Consider the following 20,415-nt stretch of genomic DNA (forward strand, 5'->3'; position numbering starts at 1 on the left):
GTAGCGCGGGTCGAATCCACTTTCTCGTCGCCACTGTCGTGTCCGGTCGCTGTGTTGAATGCAGCGAAAGACGCACACGGTACTTTAAGACTTCGTTTGTTTAAAGCCGATGAGGGTGCGACCAGCGTCGACCGAGGCAGGAGCCGAACTGGCCGCCCGAAGAAAGGAGGGAGTGGAGAAGCGTCCACGGCAGGGAGTGGCTTCCCAGAACAGGAGGAGGGTGCGGGGGCGCACCGTGGGGGGGCATCCGGCGACAGCGTGCGACGAGGGGCAAGCGGTCGTTAGGAGGAGGATTGAGTGGTCGTTAGGAGGAGGATGCGAACTGTCGTTAGGAGGGGAATGCGAGTGGTCGTTAGGAGGGGGCGCACACACACAAAAGCAATAAGGGGACACAACAGAAACAGAACCCCCTCCTGCATATACACAAACCATCCAACACTATGTCACGACGATGGCTGAGGACGGCCAGATAGCGTTTGCAACGATGATGTGCCTTGAACAATGTAAGTAGTAGTAGTATAAGACCTTTATTCGGCCATAATTTAAAGGCCGAGCATGTGGACCGCCTGGGCGACCAGAAGTCGCTATTCTTCCTCCCCTTCAGCGCCAAGCCAGTCGAGCCAGGTGGTGATGAATAAAGAAGGGTGGGGGGGTAGGAACCCGACTGCTCAGCAGCCGGGCAATAGAAGAGGGAATGGGCCAGGTCCGCATAGATACAGGGGCAGTTGGGACAGGAAGGGTCTGATCGATAGCAATAGAGAAAGAGGCGAGACGGGGTGATAACTGCATTCATTTGGATGTGCCGAAGAAGGCGAGCTTCCGGCACCGTGAGCGATGGATGAAGGGGAGGGTAAAGGCGTTTGTCTAGACGGAGCTCGAGGTAGACCTCTTTTATGGTGCGGCGAAGGGTGAGTCTCCCACCGTCCTCCGAGGGCTTGGGCCAGGGGATCAGCGGTGCCCGGAAAATTGTGTCTCGGGCGTGCTCTTTCGCTGCTCTTGCACGTCTGCTTTTTTGCAGTTTCACGGCCTCTTGGCACATCCTGTTACTCGGAGGGGCCCTGTAAGACGTCGGGGACCCTCCGAGTGGCCTCCTCCTTTGAGGTCCGTGTTTTATTTTTGCAGTTTCGGCGGCTTGTGGTGTCTGGCGGCTGGCTGGTTAGGCCTGTCAGCTGCCAGCTTGGCCATGGCCGATCGGGTTACTCCAGATGGCCCGCCACCCCCGAGCGGCTCTTCTTCGTGTGCGGCAAATCCTGGATCTACCTCGGACAAGTCCTCGGACCACCACACGGTCATCCCTTTGCACGCTGGCGTGCTTCGGGATCCTGCCCTTGCCCACCATTCCGGAGGCGCCTCCTGTGCCCCCGTAGAACCTGGAGTCTCCCAGGTCTTGTGGTCGCCTGGTCTCTCGCAGCCAGCAAGGCTTCCAGAGTCGCCTCAACCCGCCCGCTTGGAGTGGGGCACGGACGCTGTTGCCATGCGGGCTCACGAACAGCTAATGACAGCGATCTTGGACAAAGACAAGAAGATAGGCCCTGCAGCTCGCGCAGTCCTACTGTCTCTGGTTTGCGACCTGTACCGCCAAACGGCGCATTTTTTTGCGTGCGCGGTCGCCGAGACCAATTTTTCAAGGACGCTGCAGACCTCATTGGAAGCCAGAGAGCGCGAGCTGGACGCCGTTAAAGTACAGCTTGCGGAGATGTCTGCTAGGGTCACCGCGGCTGAGGCGGAACTTCGCGACCTGAGGCAGGAGGCATTGGTCCCCCTTACTTTCGCAGATGCCCTGCGTGGTGCTCCGGTTCCGGTTCAGAGGGACATCGGAATTTCAGCCCTGGACTCGACCCCTGGCCGGCCACAGCCTCCACCTGCTGGGAACACCCGACCGAACCCCCTGCCGCATCAGATGTTTTTAACTTCCGTCGCGGCCTCAGCAGACGTCGGCCGTGAGGTGGTGGCATTGATTAGGGAAAACATCGATCCCGAGGCCGAGAGAATCGGAGCTGTTGCCCTTCGGCCTTCCCCTCGTGCCCTCACGGTTGCCTCCAGTGACCCTGCAGACCTGGACCTCCTCAAGGCCGCCATTACCCGCATTGAAGTCACTAGAACCGCGATCAAGGTCCGTGTCCCGCGACAGAGGAACCCGCACATTCGCCTGGCAGGGGTCGACCCCGACGTGCGGCCACAGGAACTAGTTATGGCACTCAACCGCCGGAACCCTAATCTTCATCTGGACCCATCCGCCTGTAAGGTCAGACTTTCATTTCCCCAAAGATCCGGACAGTTCGTCCACGTCCTCGAGGTGGATCCCCCTGCTTTCGTCCGTTTATGCCAGACACGTTGCGTGACCCTCGGGTGGACTTCAGTTGAGGTGCAGAAAGACCTGCATGTGCCGCTCTGCACTTATTGCGCTCAATATGGCCACGCTTTGACGGCTTTCACGATGAAAAATGATCCTTCAAAGGCTTGTTGCACCCGCTGTGCGGGGTCACATGCCTTGGCGGCCTGCCCAACTTCCATCCAGGATCCACAATGGAAGTGCGCCCCTACCGGGGCCGCCGGTCGCCCTTCCGATCATCCTGCGGGGCATGTCTCTTGTTCACTCTTGCGTGAACGTACGGAGAGAATCCGTTCCCGCACTAATTATGGCTCGTAGCGCTCCTCATGTAACCCCGTGTCCTCCGCCCGACCACAACAATTTTCTCCAAGTCAATTTGGATCACACCCGGTGTGCGACTGCCCCGATGGTTAAATATATTTTGGACAATAATATCACAATCACCACTGTCGGAGATCCATATATTACTACCCATAACGAATTTGTAGGAATTCCCTCCACTTTTTACAAAATCCTGTCTCCTGAAAACCCTCGGTGTGTCATATTGCTACACAATCCTACCTTTGATATCTTCCCTACTTTAATTTCTCCTGAAGTTGTTTCCATCTTATGTTCGACATCGACTGATCAATTCATTTTTGTAGCAGTATATGTACCGCCTCGTGCGGATATCTCACAGTATCTCTGGCTTTGCTCACCACTTGTATCCAGACTTCACCGACTGACAAAATTATCATTTGCGGTGATTTTAATGCAAAAAACATTTTATGGGGTGGCAATACCACTGATGCTAGAGGAACTCATGTTGAAGCTTTTGCGGCTTCTAATGCCCTGGTTCTTCTGAATAATCCGGACTCTTTACCAACTTATGAAACTCCATACGCTTCCAGTTGGATTGACATTTGTTTCGCTTCACCTAGTTTGCTTGCAAAGGGCTACTCCTGGGAAGTCATTCCTGATTTATCTCTTTCCGAACACAGATTTATTACATACTCTTTTCTTTCCCAACCGTTGTCGCCGTTCAAGCGGCTCACCAGAGCCAGCTCCAGCCGCTTAATTGCCCAGTTAACTTCGCTGCCTTGGTTCAAATCTTTTTACAGTTATCAGTTTCATTCGGCGTGTGCTCTTGATTATGTCCTCTCAAAATTTAACGCCACCTTTATATGACTTTACAAGAAAAACTTGCGTTTGGTTAAACCACATTTTCCCGACGGTTCCATTTGGTGGACGGCTGATTTGAGCATGGAGAGGTCCCGTGTGCGCGCTCTTCGTCGCCGTTTTCAACGCATTTCAGACCCACAGCTGAGAATTCTTCACCGTTCAATTTATTATAAAGCTCTTGCTAAGTATCGCTCTAACATCAGAACCACACATGATAGTTATATAAAAGAGATCTGCTCCACAGCTACACGTAAATATCTCTTTGGCAAGCCACATAAACATGCTTTTGGCAAGCTCAGGTGCCCTTCCATTATCCCTCCTCTACGGTACGCTGATGGCACATATACTGAAACGCTTCCTGACGCTATACAGTTGCTCCTTCGTACTCACGTCGCTACAGATGATTCTTCCCGTGATCTCCCTTTTCATACTCATGTTCGGGACATTACTGCACAGCCTTACAATAACTCAGTCCAAGATTTACCGTTCACTGCTGCGGAGATCGAAGCTGTCGTCAATTCATTAGATTTGTCGTCTTCTCCAGGGCCTGATCTTATCTCTCCCCGCTTTGTTGTCGCCTTGTTTAACGCTCATTCCTTGTTTTTCGTCTCCCTCTTTAATTCTGCCTTGCACTTGGGTTACTTTCCGCAGACATGGAGAATTGGCAGAATTACTTTTATTCCCAAACCGAATAGACCAAAGCACCTTCCAAATTCTTACCGACCGATCTGTATTAACTCGTCTTTCGGTAAGGTGCTCGAGCGTTTACTATATGGTCGGCTGTATTACTTCCTGCGCCAAAATAAATTACTTCATAGAAATCAGTATGGTTTCACGCATGGTCGCAGTTCTGTTCAGGCTCTATATCATTTGCGGCAGTTCTTACATAGTTATAAACAACAAAAAATTCCTGTGGTTCTAATTTCTCTGGATTTCAGAGGAGCATTTGATTGTGTTTGGCACCCTCTGGTTTTACATTTTTTACGAAAACATCGTTGCCCACGAAATCTATATTCCCTTCTGGAGTCTTTCCTTCATAACCGCCATTTGACCTATCAATCTCCTTCTTGTACTCTTTCTTTGCCTTCTTCCCTCGGCAGTCCGCAGGGTTCACCACTTTCGCCACTGCTTTGGAACATTTTGCTATATGATCTCCTAAACCTTCCTGTGCCCTCACCTATCCACATTCAGGCATATGCAGATGACACCATTGTTCTCATCCCTGGCAAAACTAGCAGCGAGTTGTCAACGCTGGGCTCAAATGTTTTAACATTAATCCAAAACTGGTGTACCACGTACCGCGTTCAGTTAAACCCAGAAAAGTGTTCTTATGTTTTGTTTTTTAATGCAGCTCCGGCGTTACACAAGCGTAAGCCGACTATTCGACTTGACACTTACAGTCTCAAGTGTGAACCGAGTATTAAATTATTAGGTGTTCTCTTTGACTCTCACTTAAGCTTTATTCCTCATGTTAATTATTTGCAAACGAAAATTCTTGCATCTACCACCAAGCTCTTTAATTGGTTCCATTTCCATTTTCGTGTTTCTCCTTCTCATATGCGCCAAATTTATCATCAGGTTATTCTCCCTACAATTACCTATGCCGCCCCAGCTTGGTGATTTCATTGCCCCCTTTCTCGGCTAAGAGATCGTGTTTTATCGCTTCAACGAATTCCCCTTCTGCCTCTTACTGGTGCCTATCATACTACGCGAACCGCTGCTCTTCATGTTCTTGCAAACGTTCTTCCTCTTCCTATCTATCTGGACCAGTTATGCGCAGAGTTTTTGTTTTTCACGTTACGTCAATCCGTAGTGTACGGCAATACTTTTTATGATCCCTCTCACATTCAACCTTTATTTGATCCCTGGTCAGACCATCCCTCATTGAAATTTAAATTTTCTTTTGTTCAACTCAGTTCTCAAGAAGCTGTATTCTTTTCTTGTCAACGTGCCCTGCATATTTACACTGATAGGTCTTTCACTCCTCGCTCAGCTGGTGCAGCATTTGTTGTTCTTAGCTCAACACAAAATATTGTCCATGTACATCGTGACTCTTTAGAACTACCCTCTAGCGCCTATGCCGCTGAGCTTGCAGCCTTTCATTCTGCTGTTGTTTATGCTATTCACAGCCCTCCCTCCATGCCTGTTCATTTTTACACTGATTCTCTATCTCTGCTTTCTGCGCTGTCTTCAGTTACTTCTTACAATCTTACTATTATTGCAATTAAGAAAGATCTCTATCGTTTGTCTTCTTTAGCCCATTTCTTTTATTTCATATCCGGGGTCATTCTGGAATCTTTGGAAACGAGTTAGCCGACCAAGCTGCTGGTAGGGCCGGCCAGTTTGGAAGTTTACATATTTCTACCCTTTCACGCCGTTGCGTGCGTTCCCGTTTGCATCATTCTTCACTTCTTTTATGGAGCATTTTTTGGCGCGAGAATAATGGTGGCACTGAACTAATCAACTGGATCCCTGATACACTTTACATTCCCCTCATTCGTGTACCCAGGAATCCTCCAATAACTTTACTTACTGGGGATGGTAGATTTCCGTTCTATTTTAAAAGATTTGGCCTGTCTCCGTCTTCAACTTGTTCCTGTGGATTGTTATGTGAAAATATCCGTCATTACTTCCTGGACTGTTCTGTTACTGCTTCTTTAGTTTCTCGTTTAAAATCTCTTTGCTCATCGGACATCAGACCATCTGTTTACCCCTCCCTTCTCCGAAACACTGCTGCTTGTGATGACGGCCGGCGTGCAGGACGGGGGGCATGTTGGTCGGGAGGGGGAGGATACGAAGTTTGGGAGCCGGGGTTGGAATAGGAGAGGTAAAAGGGGCGATGGGAATGGGCGAGATACCCACTTGAGTCAGTAACTACTGACCCTGACGGGTAAGGGAAAGGCGGGCAAGCTGTGAGTCACGATGGAGGGAGAGAAGAGAACGGAGAGGATGGAAAAGGCCTGTGGCAAAGATCTTAGCGGTAGAGGTAGTGATAGGGAGGTTGAAAGCTGCCTGAACAAGGTAAGAAAGAGCGAAATATTTTCCGGCTCAGTGATATAACCTAGGAAAGAAGGATTCCTTGCTCCGGTAAGGCCCGTTGCTCGTCTACCGATCGAGACCGAGTGAAGCAAAGCACTTTAGCTCAGTCTAAGAAAAAAATGAAGCTTGAAAGTTACTTTGAAGGCAACAAGTGAAATGAGCATTTCTCAATATGATCTACAATACTGACTTCGAAAGTTTTGCGCTAGATTTGGCAATAAGGAAGGTATTTTATGTTTGATAATAAGGTAATCAGATGCATAAAAAATATACTGATCTGTTCAAAACAAGTCTCTAAAACTCTGCATTAGCCAATCTTTGTACACTGGTTTAAAGCTTGATGCAACTTAGACTAACCACCTTGTATAGAGTCGCCACTGTCATAGCAGGGCTACGGTCTCGTTGACTGCCATGACTGAACCGAACTTGGGGCTTCAAGAGATTACACTGTGCGTAACGAAAGAGTTTCCTGCATTCGGGGAGTCATCCCTCCATTCATTTTAACGATGCCCCATTGACTCAATGCTCACTTGTAAAGATATCCATTTCAATTCTCTTTACAATGACTTCAGCATGGTAACTTCTCCTTAGCTTATAATGATGCCCGCTAGAATTCAAAATTATCGGGTGACAATGCGCCCCCGCTTGCAGTGTGAGTACCTCGTATAACTCATTACGCATTCCAATCGGCGCTCGTGAGCAAGATTTGAGGTTTTCTTGCTCCGCGAAATCGAAGTGTGCTTCAGTGGGCAATTGGGATTCAAATCCTGAGTTGGATTGCGGCGGATATACAGTGTTTCTCCTAAGGCTTTAGACAACTTTTTAAAAATAAGCTTTTTGAGTTAGAACAACTCTCTTTAGGCATAGCATGGTCAGTGGTGTAGTACATCAGGATACTGTTAACTACTGTTTAACAGTTTACGGTTAAACTGTTACTGTTTACTGTTTAAAATACTGTTTAGGACGTGTTAACTAGCAGGCTGGTTAACTATTATTCAATAGTTAACCGTTTAAACAATTCTGTTAACCTCCTGAATTATTGAGAGGCGTGTAGCCCATGGTAAATAATATGCACATAAATTTTTAGAATTTCGAAAACGCGGCTACCCTCGGCGCTGTGGGCCAATAGATTTTGGCGACATCGCGCCAAAATACATGCGCTCGAGAAGCTTGCAGGAAAAGCAACCTGTCCAGTGCAAGCAACTCGTCGAAACCGGCAACATTCGTTGGGCCACAGCGCCGATGGCAACAGCATTTTGGAAATTCTAATGACCGATATGGATATTTTTTACGGTGGGCTACAATTAAGAAGCCTAACAGTAATAGTTAAAAGATAACTATTCAATATTAGTTAACCTGCCTGCTAGTTAGCACGACTTAGCTTTATTCTGATGTACTACACCGCTAACAATGCTATGCCGAGAAAGCCGACTCTCGAAGTCGAAAAGCGCAATTTTAAAACATGTGCAACGTCTTAGGTGAAACATCCTGCATATTTCTTCTTAACGGATATGGACAGCTGCCCCGGATCACCGATAGGAATACGCCATTAGTTACACCAGCACCTCTTCTGATTACACAAAGCCGCGATGAGCCACAGGACGCCGCTCACAGCGATGCGTCTGCGGTCAGCGTGGTGTCTGCTAGAACCATGATGCTACAGCATAGGCGCGACCACCTTGGACTGCAGCAAATATTAAGTGCTACGGCATGGTCGAGCTGCTGCGCCATCCTTTTAGGGTAGTGTATCTGCGTGCTGTGGTCTTGATGTTGACGAAGGGGCCGGCGGCATGGGGCGAGTCAACAACTCCGGGCAGTATGTTCACTATGCAAGATACTGCAAATAGCTGTACTCAGGATGCAAACTTTTGAAAAAAGTGTCAATTATGGTCTGCCTAGTATCACCTATTATGAAGTATTTTAACGCCAGCAGTGCGTGATTCTCACAGCGAGCACCTCATCTGGAGTACCTGCCCAAATTCATCAAATGCAGTCTCTTGGTAGCGCCAGCCACATAGAAGAATCTCCTTGGGCTCCAAATTACTAACCAATTTTTGTAATTTGCCTCTAAACTGCGAACATGGGCACGCTGCTGGCAGTGAGCAGTTGAAGCTTAAGAGTGGGCACTGAACGGTCTCTGTCCCGCAGTGATGCAACTCTGGGAGTATTGTGAGCTAAGGAGGCGATCAGGTGCACACTGCGCTCAAACCTTGGTAAATGCTTACGGACGACTTGACTTTGTCCTGCAGACACGACCGTGGAGTTCCCACGAAATAAGATTTACACACGTGTCATGTTTTCGTCGACAGCTTCCCGACTGCGCCAATGAGTGCTGGTCCTGACCACAGTTGTTATCTTGAAGACATTAAAGTCATTGGTAATTGAAACTCTCATCTCTAATCATCCCTTATTCTTTGCCGCTGAAGAATCGAAGTGAAACGAACAACACAGCCTATCGAGATAGATGGTGGGTTACTTGCCGCGAGTGAGGATTCACGTTAGGGAAATATGAAAGCGCATGAGTCATTTACTTCCATTTCATTAAGTCTGTGAAAGGAAACCTCGTAAGGAAGAAAAGCGTCTCCAAATCCAATTGTTACAGAAATGTGCATAAGAGGATAAAGAAGCACTAATAGTATGTTTGATACAGTCATTACTGTCAAAAATCAGTTCGAGGTACATCTGGCTCTCTAGTGTACCGTTTACCTAGACATCCGCTTTGCCATTTTTAGTTCCGTAGCGCAACATTTGAGCCGAAAAGTGCGTACAACTTCTCACGACTTGCCGTAACCGGTGCTTTGTCTTCTTACGCAGGATTGGACAGTCTTGCTCAGGCAGCCCAAATGCCAGGTGATCAGCCTTTCAAGAAGGATCAGGAAGACGAGGACATGTAGGGAGCGTGAGCAGTGGCCCGGCGAAGAGGGCGCAAGCCATGGCGGCAGTGGACGGGACCTGCATGCCAGCAGAGCTGCGCTCCTGGGCACGTTCAATCCACGAGTTTGCTTCTAGCCCTCGGATGTGGGAACTGGAAAATGACCATGGGCTACACCTCCTTCTTCTCAGCCATGAAAGGCCACCCCTGGCTTCAATGGATGATGAGCAACAAAATTAAAAGGTTCTTTTGCGCTCTGCAGTTTTTTTTTTACCCCCTCTTTCCTTCCTTAGGTTCTGCTTTGAAATGCGATATCCTTTAAATTGGCGTTTTCGGTCTTTGTTCTAACCTCTAGCTGTTGCAATGCAAATGAACTGTCGGCGCCACTCGGAAAGTATAATTGAGCTTCAGGGTGTCAAACCTCAAAATTCGAGGGGACTGCAGCCTGTTCACGGGAGCCCCACAGGCGAAGTTTTCCGGAATGTTCTTAACCTATGGCTTCAATAAATATTACTACGCAGTCTGCTCGCCTTCAGTCGTAAAGGAATTAGGTGACAAGAAATTTTCGGAACATGTCCTTGATAGAGCTAGTGAAGTAAGACTGAAGATTAAATTAAAGGGAGATTACCGGCGTTCTTTAGTGCGTGAAATAGGGGGCAGCGGTGTTAAAAAAACTCAATTTCTCAACAGTTGTTCATTCCCCGTTTTCTGAAAACATTTCAACTGCCGTGAAACCCCGGCGTCGCGGTGACATCCCTCTGGAAAAGCGGACAAAACAATCTCCACCAATCGGACGGAACATGCGAAGACAACATCGAATTTCCCGCTGACCACATGGGCCAGTTGTTGATGGCGCTATCACGCTGTCTTGCTCCAGTCGTCACAGACTAGTCCATAACAGTACATCATCATCATCATCATCGTCATCATCATCGTCAGTTGTTTTGTTTTCTTTTCTTGTGTGTACTTTAGCCTGACACAATCCTGTCGTATGCTTGCATGTAGCTAAGTTGATGCCCGCGACATCATCTTCATTAGCATCATCATCATCACCGCCAATCCCTGCCTCACTGTTCGGGACAAGCCTGAATCTCACCGACTGTTTCGCCTAGCTAGCCCTTCCGCAGATGCTGCGCACGACTGCTTCATGATGGCCCTATTCGGGTACCTCAACAGTCCTCGGCGCGCTGTTACATGATGATGCTTCTTGTCCACGTCGAAATAGCATTGCACTGAAAAGCAGAGCGCTATTGATGAAAGGCGAAGAATTCAGATGACTAGGTGCGCTCACCGCCATTCTAGAGAGGCGTAGCTAGAACGTTTAGTTTCTAGGCGGTTTTATGGCTCGTCGAAGTTCTGCTTTCGGTAAAAATAACAGATTTCGAACCTCGAAGCTCTACTCTTTCAATCAAAGGAGACTTAGCGTTCCTATTTAGCGGTGTCTTAAAAAAATTCGGAGCCTCCTCGCAGGGGGACATCACTTCTCGGCATAGCACCATGGCATTCGATGCGTCGTGCTGTCACTAGTGGCTCGCTGCTCTTCAACCTCTTCGCCGCATGCGAGCCACATTAGCTTCTGGTGCTTCTTGATCTTATTAACCAGCTTGAAATGTGATGGCGCGAGGTTTAGGCTGTAGGGTAGGTAAAAATGTGACTTGTTGATGTCCGATTCTGGTGTTCCGATCCCTCTACGGAGGATGAGGTGGGGCACGCCTATCACCCACATAGCCCATGGCGACTCGGATCACATGAAGGCGGAAGGGTGGCGTCATACATTTTATGTCAGGACGTACAGTGACTCAGCAGTAGACCACCAGTGGCGCAAAACGTGACAGGACTTGCGCGTAGAGGTATTGCTGAGACAGAAGGGAAAGGCACGAAGACACCACGCGCATTTTTTAGTGCGACCCTGGTTGCACGAAGCCCGTTCCTGCTCTACAACGCTTTTTTCACGGCGCGGGAAAGCAGCGTGACTTCTTGAACACTACTAGATTTCTGATTTTGATTTGTGTCCTGCACCCCCTTCTGTCTTCCTTAAATTATTGCTTGGCACACTCACCCAACGAAAAAGAAAAGAGGTACTGATGGACATGCCTTGTTGCCGCAGGCGTTGCTGCCAGCACGTATTGCAAGCTATTCAGTCGACAGGCGCGTGCCCACGCGCTGGCTGCTCGAGCGAAGGGTAAGACGACCTTGCGGTTCGATGCAGCGTGCTATGGGCGTCATGCAACTTGTGAAGGCCCCCCCCAAGGCCGGGCTGCTGCTCTGTCTGGCGTGCTCCGCCTACGTAATCTACTACGTGCTGGCGGTGGTGCGCAAGCCGCGGCTGGTGTGCCGCAGTGGCCACATGCGCCGCTTCATCAGTGTCCAGATGGAGGACGTGATCAAGGGCTACTACCGAACGCCGGTCTGGTACGTCGGCGCCAACCTCCAGCGCCTCGTGGGCAGCCTTTACCACGTGAGCGCAACGCACGCCTCTCAGGTGCGGGAATCAATGCCGAGCGTGGCCGATGAGGGGGACACCGCCCTAATGGTGCGTTACCAGCGCTCAGGGCTCATTCGCACTCCCTGCTGGTGGCAGATTTGAAGCGGTTTGGGAAAAAAAGCTGGTGGAGTGCGTTTCTGGTACGATTACACGCTGAGCATATCAAGCTAGGAGCAACGTGACTTGGGTGTAGAATGTGCACAAGATAGGGAGCAGGCACTTTTAATTTTTTTTCCTGGAGGGTCAATAGATGCTTTCAAGGCGCAGAGACTTCCGACATGATGTCATTCGTCTAGAGCGAGTCGCCTGTCTAGCTGCATCAATAACGTACCATTCCCGGGAATGGCAGTGCATTTAATGCGAAGGCAAGATAACCGATCTTTCCTTGCTGTAACGGAACGGAGTGCAAGAGACGAGAAGCGTAGCAAGGGGCGACAGAGTTAGGTAAGCGGAGGAGATGAGGATCTTTGCGTAGATAAGATGGTTGCTGCTGGGAGTGGAGAGGGTCGATTCGAGAGATATACCGTTCTCCTGCTGTGGACGCAGGTAAACCCACGATTAGGACGCGCGATCTTAGAAATTTATGGCATATATAGCTTGCCGTGGTCGTGACACAGGCAAGAAATGCAGTAGCAGATGCGATGTGCGCCCAAACGCAGTGGTGGCTGCCGCGCATCAGCTACCGTCGCGAGGTGCTGCTGCTCTCTGACCAGGGTCAGGTGGCGCTCGACTGGCTCAACGAGAAGGCGCCAGGCCCCGTGGCTCGTCGCAGGAGGCTACACGGACAGCCAGAGGCGGCCGTGCCGCTCTCTGCTGCCCGCGCTCGCCGCGCTTGGCTTCCCCTGCGTGGTGGTGAACGGTCGCGGCTGCGGAGGCATTGCGCTCACCAATCACCGCATCACCTACGCGGCCAGCGCCAGAGATTTCGCCGAGGCACTACATTCGAAGCTGTCTGCTCGATCCTTACCCTGCTGCACTGCGGTGCTCTGTGGAGGACAGCAGGGTCGGGTAATCGGGGCCAAAAGTTTTCAGTGTTCGCTCGTCGGTACGTTTTGTGGGCAGGTGGTGCCTACGTGCTAGCCAATCCGGAGAGCTATATGCACTAGAGTCAAGGTGGTCAAATGTTTAGGGGAATCCCCCAAGATGGAGTACATTTGTAATAAGGGAGTAATTGCTTATTGACATTCATCGGAGCGCAGCCATACGGCTACAAAGTAGAGCTTTCCTTTGTAGCCGTATGGCTGTGCTTGGGTGGATGTCAGTGAGTAATTACTCTGTCATTACAAATCTACTCCGCCTTGGGGGATTCCCATAATCATTTGACCAACGCTGTTCCCACTTCAGTTACTTGATCAATTCACTCTCGCCCTACCATAAGATTGCTGACCCCGTTAGCTCAGTTGGTAGAGCGACTGCTCCGGTGTAGCAGTGGTCCTGGGTTCGAACCCCGCACCAGGACGAATTCTTACTACTAGAAACTGCGATGTTTCTGAGGAAGCTGTTAGCTTTCCTTTGTTGCCGGATGGCTGCGCTCGGATGGATGTCAATTATTATAGTGAAGGTGCTTATTATACTTATTAACTTATTATACTTATTATACTTATTATGCTTATTAACTTATTATAGTGAAGGTGCAATCTGGTCATGTCCGTTTTCTAGATGCAGACTGCTTTAAAAGCATGAGCTCCGACACCGGACGCCAGCTGATCAAGCCTACCCAAAGCATCCCGGTTATAACGAGTAAAGGCTGGCGAAGGTGGCTCTTTGGAGCACAGTTTCCATTTGGCTTCAATTTATTAGCTTAAACATCCCACTTTGGTGGTATTAAAGGCTATGTGGAAGTACAAGGATTGTATAATTATGACTGCCGCATGGAGTCATTGAAGGGATTATTTAAAGGTGCACTGAAGTGGAATCTGAACTCGTATTTTTACCGCTGGAACTCGATCTACACCTCCCAAGCGTTCTTGGAAACCTCGAATTATGGCCCTGTGTGGCCGATTTCTCTAATTTAAACCGGAGTGAAGTCGGGCTCCGGCATTTTTTTTTAATTCCCCGCAAACGGTGGGTGGAGTCGACCAACCTTTCAACCAATCCCGTGGCGGCTTGCCGCTCTGCCATCGGCGGGTTGATACGTAGTGATCGGCAAAAGCAAAGGGCACACGCGTATTTTTATTTCTATGGGCCTAATTTGCATCTATGTAGTCTCTGAATAGACCTATTTATTCACGGAAACCAAAAGAAACAAATCAAAAACGAAAGCAAAGTCACCACGCGACTGCCTGAAAGGCACTTCATGCGTTGCTCGACTCCTCCCACCGCATGCGGGGAATTAAAGAGAAAAGGCGGGAGCCGGACGTTAATCCGATTTAATTGGGGAAATCAGCCGCAGAGGGCAATAAATCGAAGTTGCTAAGAATGCTGGGAACGTGTAGATTGAGTTCCGCGGCAAAAAGACGAGTTCAGATTCCTCTTCAGTGCACCTTGAAGCGTTAACCTAGATGGACAAGTGATGGCAGCTCCTTCGTGGGAAAGGTCGTTGCAGTCGGTTGCGCTAGGAGGAAAAAAGGGGCGGAAAACGTGACGCTGTGGGCCCGTACGCAAGTAACTTGTAGTAAATGGCTGGCGCGGTGAGATATGCGGGCTGGTGGGGTTATGTAAGGTGCTCGGCCAAGTCAACTGTAAAAAGGTTATGAAACTGCCTAAGAAAAGAAATGCGACGATGAATAAACCATGTGGCGTGATTTTAAACTTATTCCAATGTGCTACTGAGAATTTTTTTGTGCGAACTGCAGATAGGAGATGCGTATTCTAGTCTTGGTCTCTGAAGTGATCTGAAGGCGAGAAGTTGAAGAGTTTGAGAGGCGTGCCGTAGATGACGCTACAAAAAACAGTTATCGGTTAGCAGATGCGCCTTCGTTCGAAGAGAACACCCTTAGGAGACTACAAACTAACACTTACCCAACACCAGCTAATTACACCAGTGGTACCCTACACTATACTCTCCGCAGTGCCCACTCTGTGGAGAGGTAGCTAACCTCTACCATATGTTGTGGGCATGCCAATTTAATGCCTTAGTTGACCTTGTTCCCAACCCCTCGGAGGAGCAGTGGGAGGATATTCTGCTCAGCGATGATCCTGACCGTCAGCCAGTGCTGACGGTCAGTCGTTACGTGTGTGCGCCAGATGAGCTCTTGGCCCGATGGGACGACTAGGTACTTGTATAAGTCTACAGATGCAAGCTGGAAGTTAGCAACTGTGTAAGTGAAAACTTTGGTATTAAGCCGCTGGTGAAAAGACATTAGTTCTCGCTTGTTGGGAATTAGGGACTTAGCTTGCCAGCGCTACATGGATGCACGGAGTTAAGGTGATTTTGTAGCTGGCATTAACCACAGGTGTTGGTTTTGTGCGGTATAGCACGAAGTCGTCTGCGAAGAGTCGTAAATTTCAAGGTAGCTGTCAGGGTAAGTCGTTTATAGAGACATAAGGACAAGAGGATTGCTACTAAACATCCTGGCGGAGGCCTGATTCTACAGGGAGAGGGCTGCGGCCATTAAGAAGGAAAAATTGGGAGTGATTAGTGAGAACTTCTTTAATCCACAATGAAACATTAGGATTTAATTTGGTTGGGCTAGTTTTAGCAATGAAGGCCTTTTGGGTACTTAGCCCAATGCTTTCGCAAAATGCTAGAAAAATAGCGTCAGCCTATGGATTTAAGAATCGGTTTCTGCTCATTTAATTCCTGGCATAATTTTCTCCCATTATAAGTCAAAATTTTTGTTGGAATGTCAGCAGAAGAAAAGAGTATTTGACATTGGGGATCGCAGTTGGATCTGCGTGCTGCACTGAATAGCATTTCTCCTATACGCAAGCATCGTTTTTCTTTAGTTTCGCAGGAAGGGAAAATGCATTTTTTCTTGTTGCCTAATTTTTTTCATGTCCGTAATCGGGGGGTTTCTCGCGGTTGTAGTGGGAGCTTATTTTCCGGTTGCGTCTGTTAGCACCTTGTTACTATTTGGAAAATTTTCACTTAAAACATGCGTTGCGATACAAGTTAGAATAATACGAAATTAAATTAAAATGTTTATAGTTTTATGGTTTATGGGGGTTTAACGTCCCAAAGCGACTTAGGCTACGAGGGTCGCCGTAATGAAGGGCTTCGGAAATATCTATCACATTGGGTTCCTTAACGTGCGCTGAGATTGCACAGTACACATGGTTCTAGAATTTCTCCTTCATCGAAATTCGACCGTCGCGGCTGGAATCGAGTCCACGTCTTTCGGGTCATCAGCCGAGCGCCATAACCACTGAGCCACCGCGTCGGGGCTATTGACAATTTGTGTCCGTGCAAAAACGAAGCGTTGTCAACCCATCCAAGCGTGTGTTTTTTATGATACTATTTTTATCAGAAGAGAGGAGGTTGACGTCATCATAATAAGTCAATATCGTAATTTCTTACTGTACTATAGTGAGAAGCCACGATTAGCTGTGTATTTGAAGATACTGAGCTATAGGGGTTCGGGATACAGAAAGCCTTACTCCTTGTCTGCCAAATTGATAGATGGTGAAGCAACACACTCATCTGCTTCCTTCCCGATCACATAGGCCTCGACCAACTCCCTCCATATGCAAGCAGGGTTATTAAACACGACACTTGTCTTATCTACTGGGGGAAGCAATCGTTGCACTCGCTGCAATGCAAAGCCAAGTTGTGCTTAAACTCAGCGGAGCCTCGGGGGACTCCCGAGCACTGACAAGGGATTTCAGAATCCCGTGCTATAATGTAGGGACTGCCTGAATGAGAAGCAGGCAATCATTTTTTATGCGAAGCATATTACAATAGGTAATCCAAGCCCTTCGTGACGGTTACACGCCATGCACACCACGTGACACAATGACGTCACGACAGATGAGAATCGGGACTCCAACTCATGCCGTCGCTGCGGTTGCACGCCGTGCAGACCACGTAATATGGTGACGTCACACCACGTGACACAATGACGTCACGACAGATGAGAGACGGGGCTCCAACTTGTTCCGTCGCTGCGGTTGCACGCCGCGCAGACCACGTGGTATGGTGACGTCACACCACGTGACACAATGACGTTACGAAAGATCGCCGTCACGCACTGGGAGAGGGAGAATGATGCCATCGCTCAGATGCCGGAATGTCCTCGAGCGGCATTCCCGCGCATTTCGAACGCGCGTTCACACTCGGTGTAGGTGAAACGCTCGCTCCACCGGGCAGGCGGACGCGGCTTCCGTGGCAATCCAGGCGCTCACCCCACGCGCGTCTCGGGGTTAGTCGGCGTTCCGCTGTAGCCATGCCGTTGTCTTCCCCCACGACGAAGGCTTGTAGTGGTTGTATTAAAATGACCAAGTATTCAACCAAGGAAAGCCATGTATTACCAAGCCTAGCCATCAATATGCTTCGCATCTGACCAGGGTTAACCAAGTTAAGCCTCAGCCATTTTTTTTCTTTTCATCGCCTGTCGAAACAATATTGTTTCGAAAATTTCACCGTGATTTTTAGTAAGAACCATTAAATGTTTTCTAATACTTGAGACGGAGAAAAGTAAAAGTTTGGCAGCGCTCCGCTAAGTCTGGGATATAAAGCGACTCATGAACAAATACCAGGAGTCAGTCCATAGGTGACCACTTAGCTCCATGGCTACAAAATAACAGTGGAAAGCACAGTTAAAAGTATAGCCCCGGCAGTCTTCGCGATTAAAGAAACTTTTCAACCTCGCCAAAGCCAAAACAGTTTAATAGTATTAAATAGCAGGTTATCAAGATGTTACCAAATAACTAAACCCGCCGCTGTGGCTCAGGGCCTTTGGCGTCCGGCTGCTGAGCTCAAGGTCACGCGATGGATTGTCGGCCGCGGCGGCTGCATTACGATGGAGGCGAAATGCGAAAATTGTCCGTGTGCTGTGCGACGTAAGCGCACGTCAATGTGAACAGGTGCTCTAAATTAACCAAAAGCCCTCCATTTCGGCGTCTATACCCCACATTCAGATCCAGGACATTAAACCCCGCATACATAAATTCTGTAATACCTATGGTAGACTTAAGACGCTTAGGTACCGTCCGAAATCGCGAACGTGGGTTCCATGGTCGTAAGTGAAACCAGGAACGCGCTTTCCAGCTCCAGCTTTTCATTAACTTGAGCGGTTCAGTACGGGACAGCCATTAAATGACATGGCCACCGGTCGTCGCTGCAGGTGGTACGCATGGTTCGCAAGCGCTACCCAAACGAGTGCCTCCTCGGTGTGGGCGTGTCCCTGGGCGGCCTGCTGGTCTCCCTCTACCTGTCGATATTGGGTGACCACGCGCAGCTGGACGCGGCGCTGGCCGTGTCGCCGCCCTTCCAGCCCGCGGTGGCTGCCCGCGCCTTGACCAACCCCTGTGGCTTCAACAGGCTGCTGAACGCTTGCATCACGCGGGGACTCGTGGGCCGCCTGCGAGACAACGAAGAGGTGGTCCGCAGAGCGGTGAGTGCCCCATAGATGAACAAGGGGATGATTTGGAAAGCACGCGCACCACTTCACCAACTAATCATTTCCTGATATATTGTCACGTTGATGTTAAGCGGCCGAGGTTCAACATCGGCGTAGTCCAGGACGTGCGCTTCCACAACACACACTTCTTCCTCTTTTTCATTGGCGCTTTCTTCTGCACGAGCGCTGGCATCATTAGCCCCCCTCCTCCGAAAGCATCGACCCGATGCTGAAACGAAAAGGGGCCTCGAGAAGAGTTGGGGTGTCCTTGCGCAGTAGGGCTTGAGGCGAACCACGTGGACCACCTCGGGGCGCTGGTGGCGTCGAGATGGTTGAGTCTCGTGCGGAACGACTTCATATTTCAGGGTTCCAAGGCGTCACACAATTCTTTAGGGACCGAAATAACGGCGCTAGGGCTTTCCCCTCAGTCCGCGTTGTCGAACTGGGGACCAAACCTAGACAACATCAGCTGAAGAGTATTGAACACCCTCCGTAGGCTGTAGCATCCTGGCCCTGTTGGTCCTGAATGCGAAGCCGTGCGAATTGGCGGACAGCTTCGGGCCATTTTAAGAAGGTTGCAGCTTCGCTATTTGGGTGGTCGTTGTCATGAGGCAGCATGGCATGGCATCGAGTGTTCTCGTCACCGGACGTCCATAAACGAGGATTAACGGTGGCATGTTGGTGGTTTCCTGTACGGCTGCGTTATACGCGAACGTGACGTACGGCAGGACGTCGTCCAAAGTCTTATGTTTGCCGTCCACGTACATTCAAAGCACTTCTGGAGGCGTCTTGTTAGTTTGGGGATCAGAAGAAGTTGTCCTACGGTGACTGGTGTGACTGAAACCTAGAATACTATGTAGAAGCTCAGAGGTAAAGGCAGCCCTCTTGTGCGTAACCTAAACTTGTGCAGCACCATGACGTAAGACGATCTTATGAACAAAGAGCTGGGCTACTTCAATGGCGGTGCTACTCTGAAGAGATGCTGTCTCAGCAAAACGCATGAGATAATCAGTGGTACTATTATTCATGTTTCTCTTAGCCTGATGTAGGAAAGGGTCCGAGAAAGTTCATGCCGATTTGCTTATTTATTTATTTACAGAATACCGGTGTGTCCCGGGAACATTATCGCAGGGGAGACCGTTTTAGAATGATGTAACTGTCACAATAACTCGCACAAAAACAGTCAGCAGCAAGGTAATGCAAAACAGTACACACAAAAAATAATGAAGACATGTTACACTCATGAATAAGGTCGAGAATGAAAATCATGGTGATCGTAGACTGTAACACATTCTTCTGGAAGCTAGTTCCACTCTTTCACTGTTTTAGGAAAAATGATTTTGCAAACGTATTTGTTTTGCAGTTATGTTCGCACACCTTTTTGGTGTGGTCGTGTCGAGTCGAGTTGTAGGTTGGTTCCGACATATAGTTGCGTTTATCAATGCCTGTTTCATTATAGCTGATACTGTGGAAGAATTTCAGCCTTAATGTTTTTCTTCTGGCGCTTACCGTATCTCAGCCCAGCACGGCCTTTATTTCAGTGATACTTTGAAAAGGGTGATAATTATTGGAGACGAAGCGCGCAGCCTGATTTTGCACTTTTTCTATTGAGTGTATCAAGTAGTCCTAATATGGGTCCAAAATAATGCATGCGTAATCGGAGCTAGATCTAACGTGCAAAAAAGTGTTTCTTTAACGTCGTTGGACGCTGATTTGAAATTTCTACGAATAAAAAACAACATATTGTCACGTTGTACTGACGGCAGTCCAGCGGTCAGGAAGACACCAGAAATAATTGCAAACGAAGCTCTTTATTTGGGCTGACTTGCGCCCGCAAAAAGAACTGAATCACTCGGTGGCGGCGTAAGCAACAAGCGTGCTCGTCAATCGTCGATCTACTAATGCCTGCTGCTCGCGCCATCGTTCAATTTCAAGCCGGCAAGGAAACTTCGAGATAACAGGTCGAGATCATCTAGAGTAATCTAGAAACAAGTAGATGCAGCTGTTCATGGCTGTGAACAATCGA

General features: G+C 48.8%; 1 pseudogene; it reads left to right on the plus strand.

Moving 5' to 3' along the window:
- The first annotated feature begins 1,183 nt into the window (after window positions 1–1,183).
- LOC149354072 (uncharacterized) overlaps window positions 1,184–20,415 on the plus strand; it is a 49,913-nt pseudogene continuing 30,681 nt past the window's right edge.

The sequence above is a fragment of the Amblyomma mixtum genome, chromosome 3 (genome assembly GCF_055824585.1).
Source record: "Amblyomma mixtum isolate Tamu chromosome 3, ASM5582458v1, whole genome shotgun sequence".
NCBI classification, from domain to species: domain Eukaryota; kingdom Metazoa; phylum Arthropoda; class Arachnida; order Ixodida; family Ixodidae; genus Amblyomma; species Amblyomma mixtum.